Raw genomic sequence first — 15,617 nt, 5'->3', positions numbered from 1 at the left:
GCAAGAACCATTTAACAGTAAGCTCATGAGAGCTAATAACGAGATGCTTTTTCGAACTATGGTGTGTCTTGACCACAACCAATACAGGAACCCTGTATCCAATCGATTTTCATGTATTCAAACAGGATTTAATATTTACCGGACATTATTGGATTTTATGATTAATTTTATAAACATACCAATTTCACAATTCAGCATGCATAAATACAACATTTAATTCAAATATGTAATATACAAAATCTAGTTACACAAACTTACCTCGATACTTGCTCGTGTACAAAAATCTACTAATCTGATACTTTTTATTTACCTTGATCCAATTTCGTACTAGGTCTATCCGGATATGAAGCAAAAATTGAAAAACTAGCTTAAACTAGCTTCAATGTCTGTTTTTAGAACTGAAAATGATGATGATTTCTCTAGAATTCTTTAATTTCTCATTAATTTCATTAAATTTGGCAAAATTTCCATTTTTACCTTTAGTTCACACAATTTTGTCATCTTTTTAAGGCTTAAGCCGCCCCAGCCATATGTTTTTGGCATATTTATACCCTAAATCCCTCCTTATTTATTGGTTAAGCTATTTAATCACCATTTCTTTTAATTAAAAAGTTTTACATCTTTTTCAATTTAGTCCTTTTTAACAAATTAGACGTGTAATCAATAAAATTGCTTGACGAAATTTTCATATGACATTCCTATTATACCATAGACTATAAAATAATATTAAAATAAATTTTCTTCCAATCTCAAATTTGTAGTCTCAAAACCACTATTTCGATTTCACTAAAACGGGTTGTTACACCATCCATGAAAGAGAAAACACAATATTTAGCAATGTTATCCACCAGTGTGTCTATATGAGGTAAGAAAAAATTATCCTTGGGGCTATCTTGGTTCAAATCTTTGTAATCGACGCACATTTTGACTTTCTCATCCTTTTTCGGCACTGGTACAATATTCGCCACCAACTCTGGGTATTTAGCTACTTCTAGAAATCCCACATCGAATTGTTTTTTGAGCTCTCCTTTAATCTTCAACAGCATTTCAGGTTTTATCCTTCTCAACTTTTGGTATACGGACTTGCAATCTAATTTCAAAGGTAGCTTGTGTTCTATGATATTGGTGTCCAAACCCGGCATATCTTGGTATGACCATGTAAACACATCCGAGAACTCAATGAGTAGATCCTTCAACAATTGACTTTCCTTTGGCATGAGAGTGGTTCCAATCCTAATTTCCTTTCTTACCTTATCATCACCCAAATTAATCAAATCTATTCCCCTCTAAGTGGGGTTCAATAAGCTTATTTTCTTATTCAATTAGCCACAAAAACTCATCTGGTATAACTTCCTCCTCTTCCGTTCCATGATTGTTATAATGAACATAATTATAAGAATTTAATTCAAAGATGTCATTTGGATCATTTATCAATTCATGAGGTATATCCTTGAAATAATTATGAGTATGTATATTGGTATATGAATGAAAACGATTGAATGAATAAAAGTGACTAGGGACATGATCCAAATATGATTTCATTAAAGATAAAATAGTTTTACATGGATTTTTAAAGAAAATTAAATTAACTAAACGATATTAAACTTTGATATAAAAACTCTTAAAAACGATTACATCTTGGAGGACTCAAGGATAGCAAGTAACTATATGAGCTACCAGTTGTCCAAGGTGGAAGGGTCGTAGTGAACCCAGTCTCTTGACATCGGCACCTTATCGCCAATCATGTTTAGATCCACTACATCTCCATTAATCATTAACTTGACTGGAATCCTTTCCTGGTGCTCAAATCCCACTGAGTAAAAGGTCTCAGATAGTGGTAGACAAATCAAAGAAGATCCCACCACCTTCTTTCCAGCCATGTAGGCCAATTGCTTTGCTCCGCTCTTTACACATCCTTTCAACATCCTCCATCGTAGTCTTATATCCCAACCTTCTTTTATCCTTCTGAGTGGGAACAAAAATAGGTTCTGAGATACCTTGTTGGTCTTTTCCTAAACCTAAGTGGATTTACCAACCCTTCCCTACTGTCTGGGAAAATAACATTTTTGTTGTTCGTAGCACATGAGGCTTAGGGGCTCGCATTCCCTCTGCCACCTAAGATGCAGTGGCCACCTCAAAGGTCTGGAAATAACTCTCTATTTTATCATCATCCATTTCTATCAAAAGATAATTTGGCAAGCGAGCTACCAACAGGTCTTCTTCGCCTCGCACGATGCACAAATTATGATCGACTACAAATTTCAATCTTTGGTGCAATGACGAAGGTACCACCCCAGCCGAATGAATCCAGGGGCATCCCAATAGCATACTGTAGAAAGTGTTATATCCATCACCTGAAAGCAAATAAGGAAATTAATGGCTCCTACCAACAAGGGAATCTCTATTTCGCCAATCACGTTTCTTTTGGTGCCATAAAAAACTCACACTACTAAGGGGCTCAATAACATGTACGAAATGTCCACGGGCAGCTTGGACAATGTTGATAAAGGTAAGACGTTAATCGATGACCCATTGTTGATCAGGACCCTAGCCACGGGATAGGCTTTACACTTTACTGAGATATGTAGTGCCTTGGTACTTCCCCTTCCATCCGAGGGTATTTCATCATCATAAAAAGATATGTAATTCAATGCCAAAATGCTCCCTGCTAAGTGACTGACATTATCCACTGACATGTTGTGATCGACATAAGCTTGTTTTAGAACTCGTACAAGTGCTTCCCTCCGTGGTTCTGAGTTCAAAAGGAGTGATATCAAAGAAATTCTTACTAGTATTTTGTTTAACTGCTAAAACACACTATACTCACTATGCTTTATCAGATGCAAAAATTTTTTAATTTCATCATTCTTAACTTCTCCCTTTTGGTCCTCCCTCGTTTTCTTATCGACTTCTTTATCGCCAATTTCTGGTTGATTTTTTTGAAATCACTTACTTACCACGGGGTTCTTTCCCCACTGTGTTTGGCTAGTAATAACGCCCGCTTCGAGTTATGCCACTGAGTCCTGACATGTTGGAGGCATCAGAACCAACCACCTCATAATCATATCTCCAAAGAACTAATTGTTCATCTCTATACTTAAAAGGGTCGGGAACCCTGATGACCAACACATCATCTTGTACGGCCTTTGAGGTAGACTCTTTTTCAATATGGGTTTTCTTTCTATATACAATAGTGATAGTTTTCGCATCTAACGTGTTTATCACCTTGATCTTAACACCCTCTCATGTCTCTAGCTGGAAAGAATCCAAGAGACATTGTATATGTTCCTTAAACATTGGGCAAACTTGGATAGAGTGCCCTCGAGCTCCTTGGTGGAATTTGTAGATTTGATCCATATAAATTCCCATTACAAACTTGGGTGGCTCGGTGTGAATTAGATTTGACTTTCTCAAGATGTCAAAGAGTCGTTTGAGTGGGGTTGTAATTTCTTCCACTTTTCTCCGTTGAAGGCTCTTTTCTACACTTATAGCATTAACTATTTGATTGTGGTTTGGTAACGAATTCGTGTTAACATCTGGTGTATTCTCTCGCTGGAAATTTATCTTTCCTACCCTTATGAGATCTTGCACCTAAGTAGTTCTCAATGATATGACCTGGATTTCTAAAGTGATACTCACATCAAGCATTGGCATCATACCACTTTGGAAATGGCAGTTGCATTGGTTCCTTATGTGTAGGTACAAGGAGGTGCTTCTCCACTAGAATCGAAAAAAGTTTCGCGTAAAAGATGAGAATTGGATCAAATACAGGCCTCTCTTGTGGTGGCCTTAATGGAGCATAGGTCAGTGGGGACCAAGTTGGCATAGTTAAAATTGGGGGATTTATAATGGGTACAGGTGGACGATACATAAACGGTGAAGTATTGGTAGCATTTACAGTCGGATATTAGGGACGAGGAGATATTGGGCTTGGGTATGGAAAGTAAGAGTATGGGTATCCACCCGGTGCGATTGTTTGCATTTTTGTTTCCTTTTTCTTCCCAACGACACCTCTCTTCGCACTCAAAGGATTATCTATTTTGCCTAACTTTAATGCATTATCTATCATTTCTCTGAATAGTACCATATCATTAAAAGTCTTAGACACATTTCCTACCATCTTGCCGTAGTATATGCCTTTTAACGTACCAACGAACAGAACATTGGTCTCCTCTTCTATGAGCGGAGGGTTGTACTTGCGATGCCAAATCCCTCCACCATTATGCGTATTCCTTAAAACTCTCATTTGACTTCTTTTCCATGTTCTGTAGAGTCAAAAGGGCTGGAGCCATGTGTACAATATGTTTTTATTGAGCAATAAATACACGTGCAAGCTCTCCCCAAGTTCAAATTTGGCTCCTGTCCAGCTTTACATACCAGGAAGTCGCAGATCTGATCAGACTGTCTTAAAATATGTGTATTAGTAGTATCTCATCTTTGGAGTAGGCAGCCATTTTCCTATAGTACATGGCGATATGAGTAATGGGGCAACTGCTACCGTTGAATTTTTTAAAGTCAGGAACTTTGAATTTTAGTGGGACGACCACATCAGGTACCAAACACAGGCCTTTTGCTTCTATAGATCCGAAGGTGTCTAATCCTTTAATGGCTTTCAAACGTTCCTCAATTAGGTGGAATTTATGAGCTTCTTCATCCAAAATTGACTTTCCCTTATCCACTTCTCTTGGCTCCTCGCTTGTAAGCAACTCGTTTACTCTTGGGATTTGAAAGGTCACACCTGGCGCTTGAAGCGTAAATCTTCACGATATACCCGTGTATCACCATAAAATGATTGGATTGTCCAAAGTACTACTTCTTTCTCCTACCTTAGCCTTGTCTTTGACCATTGTAGTCATAATTTCCATCATCTTTTCCATTTGTTCCTCTAGTTTGGCCATACGTGCTAATTCTTCTTCCGTCCTCTTTTTGGCTTTTGACCGGGTGTTATACCAGTGAGTTATCCTGGTCCTTTTTCAAATGACATTTATTTCCAAAGTTAGAAAATTATTTGATTTTTTTATAAAAAATGTTTATCTTTTATTTTGTTTTTTTTTTTAAATAATGTTTCTGAATAAACAAATGAGTAAATAAGTGAATGGATGGATGAATGAATGAATGAATGATTAAAATTAGGGTACATTATCGTAAATATACTCGAATATAAAAATTTTCTTTCATAGAAGGTTTGAAAACTATTCAGCTTACAAAGTTTTTTTCACTTTTCATTCATACTTAAAGAAAAATCTTAATCAATCCTATTGTCATAAGGTAAATCTCTACTCTTCGTTCTCCTTTTTCCTCCTTATGAGCTTGATAAACTTTTGGTAATGTGCTTGAGTCACCTCTAGAAGTTTCATTATAGGCTCGTCCTTAGTCGCAAAAGAGGTAAATTCTTTTTTGAGTTCTTCAATCTGTTCACAGATGTCTTTGGTTTGCTGAGCGAAAACCTGACCCTCCCTGTGCAATTTTACAAACACCTCTTGTCAACTTACTGCCATTTGTTCTACTGCGACAAAATGCTCCATAAACTCTGTATATTATTTTGTAACCTCTTTGTTTTGCTCTTCTTTTGTCTCTGATTCTTTAGTCAACGGCAAATTTCTTCATTCAACACCTCAATTTTAGCAATTTTCTCATAGACACCCTCCTCCAAGTTCGCTCTTGTTCTCGCGCTTTTTGGATTTCATTATCCCGTAAACTTGGATCCGCCTCCAACCTCTGAATCTGACCGAACAAGTTAGATCTTTCTTATTGGCGTCGTTCTAATTATATTCTTAGTTCTTCCTCTCTTCCCCTCATGTCTAAACGGTGTTGCTACTGTTGTTTCATGATTTCTTCCTCATTTTCCTTTACATATACCTGATGTTGCTTTCGTTGTCTTCTAACCTCTTCATCTCACCCCTCAAATGCGTCTCTAAATTGATTATCTTTTCTATTAGCTCGACTACATCATCTGGGACCTTTCTCTTTCTATTGAATTGCACTGACACGGAGATTTTCTGACACAAAGGTTTTTCTTCTTTTTAGGCGCCACTAGATATACATTTCTAAGGGGGAATGGTTGAAAAAGGTTCGTGATTGCAAGCTCAAGGTTTGACCCCACTTAATTCGTATCTCTTCCAATTTCTTCCAAAATCTCAAGTACTAAACTGAAACTTCCATCATGTTTAAACCAGCTATAAGAGGTACACATTGATCATACCCATATTGGCTCAGAACTATCAACGAGGAATAACTGATGACTCTTCATATGCCAATTAAGGGAACCCACAAATGACCACTGCACCCAATGAGTACCGTGCTCTGAATCATCCATGAAGCCCTCTATTATATTTCTTGGTATGTCAATGTACTAAGGTTCTGAACCTACTCATCAATCAATTGATTTGGAGGCCACTCACTTTCCAGAAATTCCTCTATAGGCCTGGTCGAAGGAACAAACACCTGACAAAAGTGCTTATAAAAGCACCTAAAATGGCTTTTCATCCATACGAACAACAACTGTATACATCCTAAGAAACGTCTGTCTCCTTTTCTCTCTAATGAAATTGAGTGAAATGATGGTTTCAACTAAGAATGTTGGAGCAGGATTCACCCATTTTTCAATCTAAAATAGAAAATTAGCTAACTTCACACTCACATATCCTAAAGCTTTTGGGAACACAATCAGCCCGTACAGGGCAAACGCGAACAGTAACAAACGTCTATCACCTCTGGCTTTTCCCATAGCATCCCTAATGTCAAACCAGGAAATGCAGGGACCATTTTTATCTTTTAATCTTGATTTCATCGTATCTACTGGTAATCCTATCAAATTGGTTAAGGGTCCCCAAAAATCGACATTTCACTTCCAGTATATCCTGAGCGGATCTCTAAAGTCATAGTGGAGAAGGGTAGAATATTCCTCGATAGTTGGTACCATATCCACTTCATTGAACGTAAAACACCTATAAGTGGGATCCTAAAAACGTACCATAACCTTCAACAGGGCATCATTCGGTTTAACAAACAGAAGCTATGTTACATAGCCATACTTGTCTTAGAAGCGCATTTTCTTAGCCTCGTCCTATGATTGCCATATTTCTTTTAATTCATCTTCGTGATTCCTCCTACAGTCCATGTAGACTATCTGAGGCAGGTTCGAGTCAAAACTAGCTATCTGGCAATTGTCTTCTCTACTCTGAGTATCCTCTGACATTCTCTCTATTATCCCTATATTTCCTACCACATGTCAAACAACTAAATCTTCTCAAAGTGTGTTCATGTTGAATATAGATGCGACACTGTGCCCCAGGTATTTAAATGATGCATGGATTATGCCATGGTGAGACACAGACACAAGAATAACAAAGTCAATAAAATAATAATAAAGTCAAATAAAAAAATACGAAATTAAATCATAAAGCATTGCGTAGAAAAAAAATTTCAAACACAAAATATACGAATAAATGTTCAAAAAGTCCTATAGGGTATTATTTCAAGGGATTAGGTACGGTTCTTATGTCTAGGTTTCATATTTAAAATGGTCATTACATGTTGGCTTACGATTGACTCTAATGCACGGGAAGCCCAAGGCTTAAATACGACATCCATATGGATGCGTTCCCCTTTTAAAAAGGGTTGGCCCTTGGGTGGTAAGACTTCCATAGGTACACTCTAGCATTTGCTACATGAACATCTATGTTCATCTTAACTATGAAGTAGTCTTTGAACTTATGCAATAACATATTGTCACATGAAAACCTAAGGCTACTCCTCCTAAACGGGATGGGCCCGGGTGTAGGACCGAAAGCAAAATGCAACATGAATGACAATTATAGCCGTCCCACGACGGTAGAGTCAACATACACATTAATTAATTTTATCGATAAAAGAATAAACAAATGCATTGGCATTCATATTAAAAAAGGATAAGTAAATGAAATGAACAAATAAATCAATATTTAACACATATTCAACAATTTAAAACGACATTAGACAATTAAAAAATTAACGTACGAATAAATAAAGCTCATATGCACAAATACTAAAAACCTAGCTCTTAATCCTAAGTAAGTCGACTCACTGACGTCCCCAGTGGAGTCGCCAAGATGTCATAATGTTGCCTACATAAGAGTACGGGGGCCTAGTAAGCAAAGCTAGACACAGATGGACTAAATTACGTAGAGTCGCCACTAACCAATTAGGGCTAGGTTGGTTAGCCACCTATCGTCTAAAAATCTAGAATTAATACTACAGAAAAATCCTGAAAATCTAGACTCGATCTCATCGCCAAATTTCAGGTTCAGGAGTACGGTTACATGTGGGAAGGTTATAGCACCCCCACAACGCCTATCCGGCGATAGTCCTACGGGGCCTTAAGAGCTAGATTTTTTTTTATTTAAGCATATTAATGTCTTAATTTAAGCTAAAATCTTATGGAAATCTTAAATAAAAACTCTAAAGGAAACGCCTCTGGTTTACTTGTAGCTTGATTAAGTTGTGTTCACCAAACTTATCTAATTTCAAACTTAAATTAGAGATTTTTACTTTTAACGGGAACCCTAAAAGATACCTAAATAATTCTAGTAAAATACCTTCAATTCCTAAAATTAATTCTATTTTAGAATTTAAAAAAAATTAGAAATTACCAATGAATTAAGAGAAATATTAAAATACATCTACAATTTATTCGATTTAATTAATAATTGAGCCTATCAAGATCTTACGAAAGTATCCTATGTCAGGTTTATGATTTATCTTACTTTAAAATTATTGATCTAAGATTTAAATTTGTCAAAATCCTAAAATAATAAATCTTAAATAACATTTATTAGCTTTTTTAAAAAAAATTAAAATAAAATACTTAGAAAGACCCATTTATGATTTACAATTCACCTACAAAAATCTTTAGTTTTAATCTTGAATAAAGTTCTAAAAAATATTTACATATTAACTTAAGATCCTAATCCTATACTATATTTAAAACTAATTTAAAACCCTAAAAAATATCTTACATATTATTTATAATTTTTCTAAGGTAAATGGTAGGTAAGATCTTAAGGACTAACCTAAATCCAAATGTAAAAACCTTATGGTTTCATTAAAATATAACACCTACTTAATTAACTTCATGTCAATAATTATAGGATGGAAAAATGACCTAAAGTTTCCTCTTTTAAAACGAATAGTAATAAAATAGGAAAATTAATTAAATTGGCTAAAGTTAATGAAAGTTAAAATTCTTTAAAAATGACAATAATAAAAAGAAAAATGAAATAAATAAGACCTTAACATGATGATAATAATAATAACAATAATACACCTTATTCATAATAAAATAAAAGAATCAAAGTAACATAAATAAATAATATTAAAATGTATTTAAGGGGAATGTGTAAAAAAAATATAAATAGACAAGAAAATAAATAAAAACGAAATAAGAATAAATAAAAATTATACAAGTGTGAATAAATATAAAATATTAAAATAAAGTGCATAATTAACATTAAATATATAATGTTTAAATGCAAGTGAAATGGAAAATATAAGTGTAAATTATTTATTACAGATGGAAACAAAATGACATAGCTTGATTTTAGGACTAAAAGATAAATAATGTGGAAGACAGAGGACTGATGTAGCAATTAATTTGCTTTTAATTTTTAAATTTTGGATTAAATCAAATGTTTAAATAAATAAAAGGGTTATGGGTGTAAATAGGTTAAAGAGTGAGGGCAGTGCTGCAAAAACCGGAGTATTTTTTGTAAATTTAAAAAGTAAGGGGGTAAGAACAAATTACCCATTTTTGGCACCCATAAATGAAAAAAAAACTATTCATTCTTTCATTTTAACCTAATTATTTTTCAAAAAAAAAATCATTCCTCTTTCTCTTCCAACTTCTATGTTGGTCATGGCTCCACTACCGGAGAGCCCAACGGCTCTCCAGCCTTTAGTGGTGGAGCCGCAGCGTATGGTGGCTAGAATTTTTTTTTTTTTTTGCAAAATCAAAGTTTTCTTTAGAAAAAATCATTACTTTTCTTAAAAATCAAAACCTTATTTCGAAATAGTTAAAAAAATCAAAACTTTGTTTTAAAATTTTAAACATTCCTTTAAAATGACTTAAAAAAACATATTTTTATTTTTTAAAAATTTAAACTTTCTCCCTTTTTTTTAAAAAAATAACTATTTTTCTTAAAGATTAAAGTTTTTATTTTGAAATAGTTGAAAAAAAAAATCAAAATTTTGTTTTAAAATTTTAAACTTTCCTTTAAAATGACTAAAAAAAGCAGATTTTTATTTTTCAAAATCTAAACTTTCTCCTTTTTAAAAAAATATTATTTTTCTTAAAGATTAAAGCTTTTACTTTGAAATACTTGAAAAAAATCAGAACTTTGTTTTAAATTTTTAAACTTTCATTTAAGATAACTAAAAAAAACAAATTTTTATTTGTTAAAATCTAAATTTTCTCTTTTTAAAAAAATTCAAAATTTTTCCTAAAATCAAGCCTTTTTTTAAAAGAAACCTTTATTTTAGAAAGAAGAGGGAAAAAACGGGATTTTTGGGGGCTCCCAGGGGTGGAGGACCAACACTTTGGTGACGTACCCTTCATCGGAACCCAAAATTCGATCCCTCATGACATGTCTATGGCCAAAAAAGAAGGTAGAAGAAAAAAAAAGAAATAGAATGCTTGCTGTTGCTGTGTTTTTTTTGCCTTTTTTTTAAGAACAAAAATAATGAAAAGTCGCCTCCTTTTTTTCATTTCATTTCATGTTTATATATTGTTTTTTTGTAAAAAATGATAATAATGATATTTAATAATAGTAATAGTAGTGATGATAATAATAATTTGGGCCTTTGACAGACCCAAAAAGGAAAGAAGAACTAAAAGAAAAATAAAGGCCTCAAATAGACCAAAACCGAGTGGGCTTCGAACGGCCTAAGGGAGAACAAAATTTTAAATGGTCCCCAATCGGGCACAGACAAAAACGGGTGTCTACAATGATGATATATAGGTAGAATATGGTATGATTGATTGATGTTGCATTGTAATTTAGCATATTATATTGCTTAATGATGTTATATTTTGAATTTGGTTTTGTTGGCACCACTGAACATTTCAAAGCTCAACGTTTGGGTTGTTTGTTTCATGTGTAGGTTTCCAAAGAGCTTACATGTTCGATTAATTGGTCCTCAGCATCCAAGGCTCAAGTCTAAGCTTCATCTTAGATTTTGTAATGCTTATTGAGTTTTCTAACAATTATGGGCATGTACCTAGGTGACTATAATGTCTATGAATGATAAATATTGGTGTTTTGGTATTTCTTGGCATATCAGAACTGTTTTGGTACCAATTTGGACATTTGGTAATCTATATGTTGGATTTTGAGGTTTGATTTTATACGGTGATAGCATGTTTTATAATTTACAATTTACTTGTCTATTGAGATTTTGGCCTAATGAGTTAATTTCCATGAAAATACATGTTTTGGACTTGCTTTTACACATCAAATATGTTCATGTGGGATTAGTTGCATGCTGGAAATGTTTAGGTGCATTTAGAGAGTCAATTGCATGACTTGAAATGTCAGTTTTCTATACTTTTAGATTAATGTATCGAGACTATAAGAACATTTTCTTACATTTATGGGCATAAGTCTCGAGACTTATCAAGCAAGTCTTGAGTCATTGAGTGCCAGGTCTCAAGACATGATAACCTTGTCTCAAGACATAAAAAATAAAAGTTAAATTGTTGAAAATTCAAGCTCAAGTCTCGAGACTTGAGGTTAAGTCTCAAGAGATAAGAGGTCGAGTCTCAAGACATGGTCCCAATGTCTTGAGAAATACAACTTCAAACCTAAAAACATGAAACAAGGAAGCCATGTTTCGAGACATTGCATTGTATTTTGTTAGTTTGACCCAAAATTCATAATCTAGCTTCATTTTTTGTCATCCTTAACCCCAATTTAATGCATAAGGGCTCATTTAAGTTTGTTTATCACGCTTTACATGTTTTAATTGCCACACTTGCAAAATTTGTTTTATATTTTCCCATTTTTGTATGAACTTGACTTGGTTTTGAGTTGCTCCAAAAATGGATGTGGCGTCTTACATCTGGATCCACTATCCAGGTCGAGTGTAAGGTGTTATAGTTAAAACTAAAAATAAAAAAAAATCCCCAAAAAAGAGAGTGAACGATAAAGCTTGTGTAAAAGCTTTGAAAACCTCGAAACCAAGATTTTTACAACGTCCATCTTTATAATATTAATTTGCTTTAGATTTTTCATTTTAAACTATGTCATATATGATTTGACATCTCATTGAATAATTAAATTAATGATTTTAGTAATGAAAGGACCTTAATGATATAACATCGATATTTTGGAGATATAATGAGAATGTTTTAAACTTTGGGGACCACCTTAAAATGAAAGTTATAATTTAGGGATGTATGATGCAACTAGCTATTTCAATAATAATAAAGTTTATTTGGTTGGCCTCAATTTTCAATTATTTTATTCATGGGTCAACTTATTCACCCAAGCCTAAAAATCCAACCAAATTTTGGGAGGGCTTGGGCAAAACAATGAAGCTCATTTAAAATATGGGCTTGGGCACGAACATTCAATGTTCGAGTGCAGTCCAACCTACCCTGCTTTTTAAGTTAGTAATCTATTATATTATGCTATTTTTATACATTATGCTATAATGTAAACATTAAAAAATTTGTTAAGATATTTATATATAAAATTTTAATAAATTAAAAATATATAAAATTATTAAATATTTTATTAAAAATAAGGGTAAACTGTCAGTCACCCAATTTTCAAAAGGTATATAATAGTCACAATGTAATCAAATTGTTACATTTTGTCACTCGACTATTAACTTCCGTTAAAAAAGTAAGGTTTCACATTAAATCAAAGGGTTAACAGCTAATTTGGTCCCTGAGCTATAATTTAAAAAATCATTTTGATATTTTTAAAATTTTCTTAACAATAATTGTAAAAAAAATTAAAAAATCTTAAAAATAAATAAAAAAATTCATAAAAAATTAATTGCAACAAGGAAAAAGCAAGAATTTTACAGCTAATTTTTCCACATCCAATCTCATAAAAAAATCACAGTCTTTGACCTTTCACACACACACAAAAAAACATTAAATACTCATTCATTTTGATCCTACTCATTTTCTCATTTCCTTTGTTGTTTTACACATTCTTCATTTTCATCTTTCTTTGCCTTTTCTTTTTCCTCTTTTTTCATGTAGATCGGCATCGACTTTGCTCTTCCCATATCATTAAAAATAATATATATGTTTTATTTATAACTAAAAGTAAAAGTTTGAGTTGAAATTTGAGAGAATAAATGGTGAGTTTGAAGAAGAAGAAGAAGAAGAGCACTTTGTATTATAATTTTTAAAAATCCAAAATCTCAAAATTAAATGTTACTTAAAAACCCGATCAATTGAGTAACTGGAGTTACAAAAAAGAAATGATGGGTTTAGAAAAGAAGTAGGGTGTACTTTGTACTATAAATTAAAAGAAAAAAAATCTCAAATTTCAAAAAGTTGAAACTTACCAAAGAATCCAGATAATATTCATTTTGCTGTTCTCTCTCGCCATCTTCTTTCTTAATTCTTTTTCCTTTCTCTTTTTTCATAATTATCAGGAAAATTTTGCAAACAAGACATTGATGGTAGAAATTTTTACAATTCTCAAGCAGGAATGTAATGTTGCAAGCCTAGATTTTGTTTTGTTTTTATTGAAAACTCGAGCAGCAACAATTGGTCTAATAGTAGAATCTGAATCTTGCATTGAGACGTATTTTGTTAGGGCTTTTAAGGTTTTGAGAACAAAATAAAACAAATAAAAATTCCAAAGTAATTTATGGGTAAAACAACAAGAAGTTGTTGATGTGATTGAATGTGTTCATCATCGGTGGAAAACAAATGAAATTTAGTTTGAAAGTTTTAAGATTTTTTTATATAATAAAAATTTACAATAAAAGTTAGTTAAATTTTTTTTATTTTTTATTTTAAGAATATTATAGATTTATTCAAATTTAAATATTTCTATATATTTTTTTAAAAAAATTATTATTATTTTAATTGTTTTGATAGATTTTCTAATATTTTTTAGTCTAAGAATTTTTTTACTGTTATTGTTAAGAAAATTTTAAAAACATCAAAATAATTTTTTAACTATAGCTTAGGGACCAAATTAGTTATTAACCCTTTAAATTAATGTATAATATTACTTTTTTAATGGAAGTTAACGGTTGAGTGATAAAAATGTAATAATTTGATATTGTTAGTGACTATTATGTAACTTTTGAAAGTTGGGTAACTAAAATATAATTTTAAACAAAATTTAGGGACAGTTGGTGTAGTTTACCCTAAAATAATATAAATAATTTTAAAAGAATTAAAAAAATACGAGCAAGCCTAAAATGAGCTTGAATTAACCATTTACAAATATGAGCAGGACTAGGTAAAATTTTATACCTATATTTTGGGTCAAGTTAAGTTTGGACAAGCATAAAACTGTTAATATAATAGTTAAGCTGGACCTACCCCAACCTGACCATCCAACACTATTATTCGTAAGTTAAGAAATTTTAATGATTTAAATTAATAAAAGGTATATTTTATTTAGTTTTTAATTAATCTAAAACATTACTAATAATAATAATAACCTTTATTTTAAATTAAAGAAATTTTAAAAAATATTTGTTAATTTTTTTGGAAAATCAACTAACCAAATCAATGCAAAACAATAGAATTAAGGGATACCAAAAAAAAAAAGAAACTAGGGATCACTATTTTAAAAAAAATAAGACCCGATTAGTAGAGTATAACTTGAGTTAAAGTTGAATAGCTTTTAAGTTGGTTGATCCTGTATTAATTAAACCCTTTCTAAGGTGTAGAGTGGTCCAAGATCAAGTAGTTAATCATGGATTAAGCAATCAAATAGCACTCAACTGCTTTAATTTTTATTTTTACATATTCAAATCGTAGCATAGGATTGCCTAAAAATGCAAGTGGTCTCTCAGATTCACTACCCACAAATGCTTTCAATTATGATACCCCCATTCCACAATTATGAGGACTAATTTCCTTCAACGTTAAAACTTGACTTGAAGTGGGGTGAAGTTTTACTTTGCTCCGAATAAATTACTCTTAATGTCATTAAATTATTAGTAAATTTATGCTTTGATTATTTATCTTTAAAAAGTTGCAAAATAATTATTGAACTATTAAAAATAAATTTTCATTTAAGTAATTGGATTGTTAAGCTTTTTTTTTAAATAAAAAATCCTACTAATGAGCTCCAAGTAGGGCATGCAAAACTCGATTCGACTCGAAAAAATCGAAAAAAATTTGAATTTCGAGTTAAACGAATCGAGTTATTCGAATTAATCGAGTTGTTTGAGTCAACTCAATTTTTTTTTTAATTTTGAGTTCGACTCGAGTTTGATTTTCAAATTCGAATAACTCAAATAATTCAAATAAACTGAATATCAAACTATAATATTTTATATTTTTACCCCAAACTCTCAAACCTCTTTACTTTCCACCCAAAACTTTTACTCCTTCGCACTTTCTCTCCAAAACTTTTACTCTCCTCTCATCCCAC

The sequence above is a fragment of the Gossypium hirsutum genome, chromosome D05 (assembly GCF_007990345.1).
Source record: "Gossypium hirsutum isolate 1008001.06 chromosome D05, Gossypium_hirsutum_v2.1, whole genome shotgun sequence".
Classification (NCBI taxonomy): Eukaryota; Viridiplantae; Streptophyta; class Magnoliopsida; order Malvales; family Malvaceae; genus Gossypium; species Gossypium hirsutum.
The sequence above is the reverse complement of the archived record's forward strand: the minus strand, read 5'-3'. Positions refer to the sequence as shown.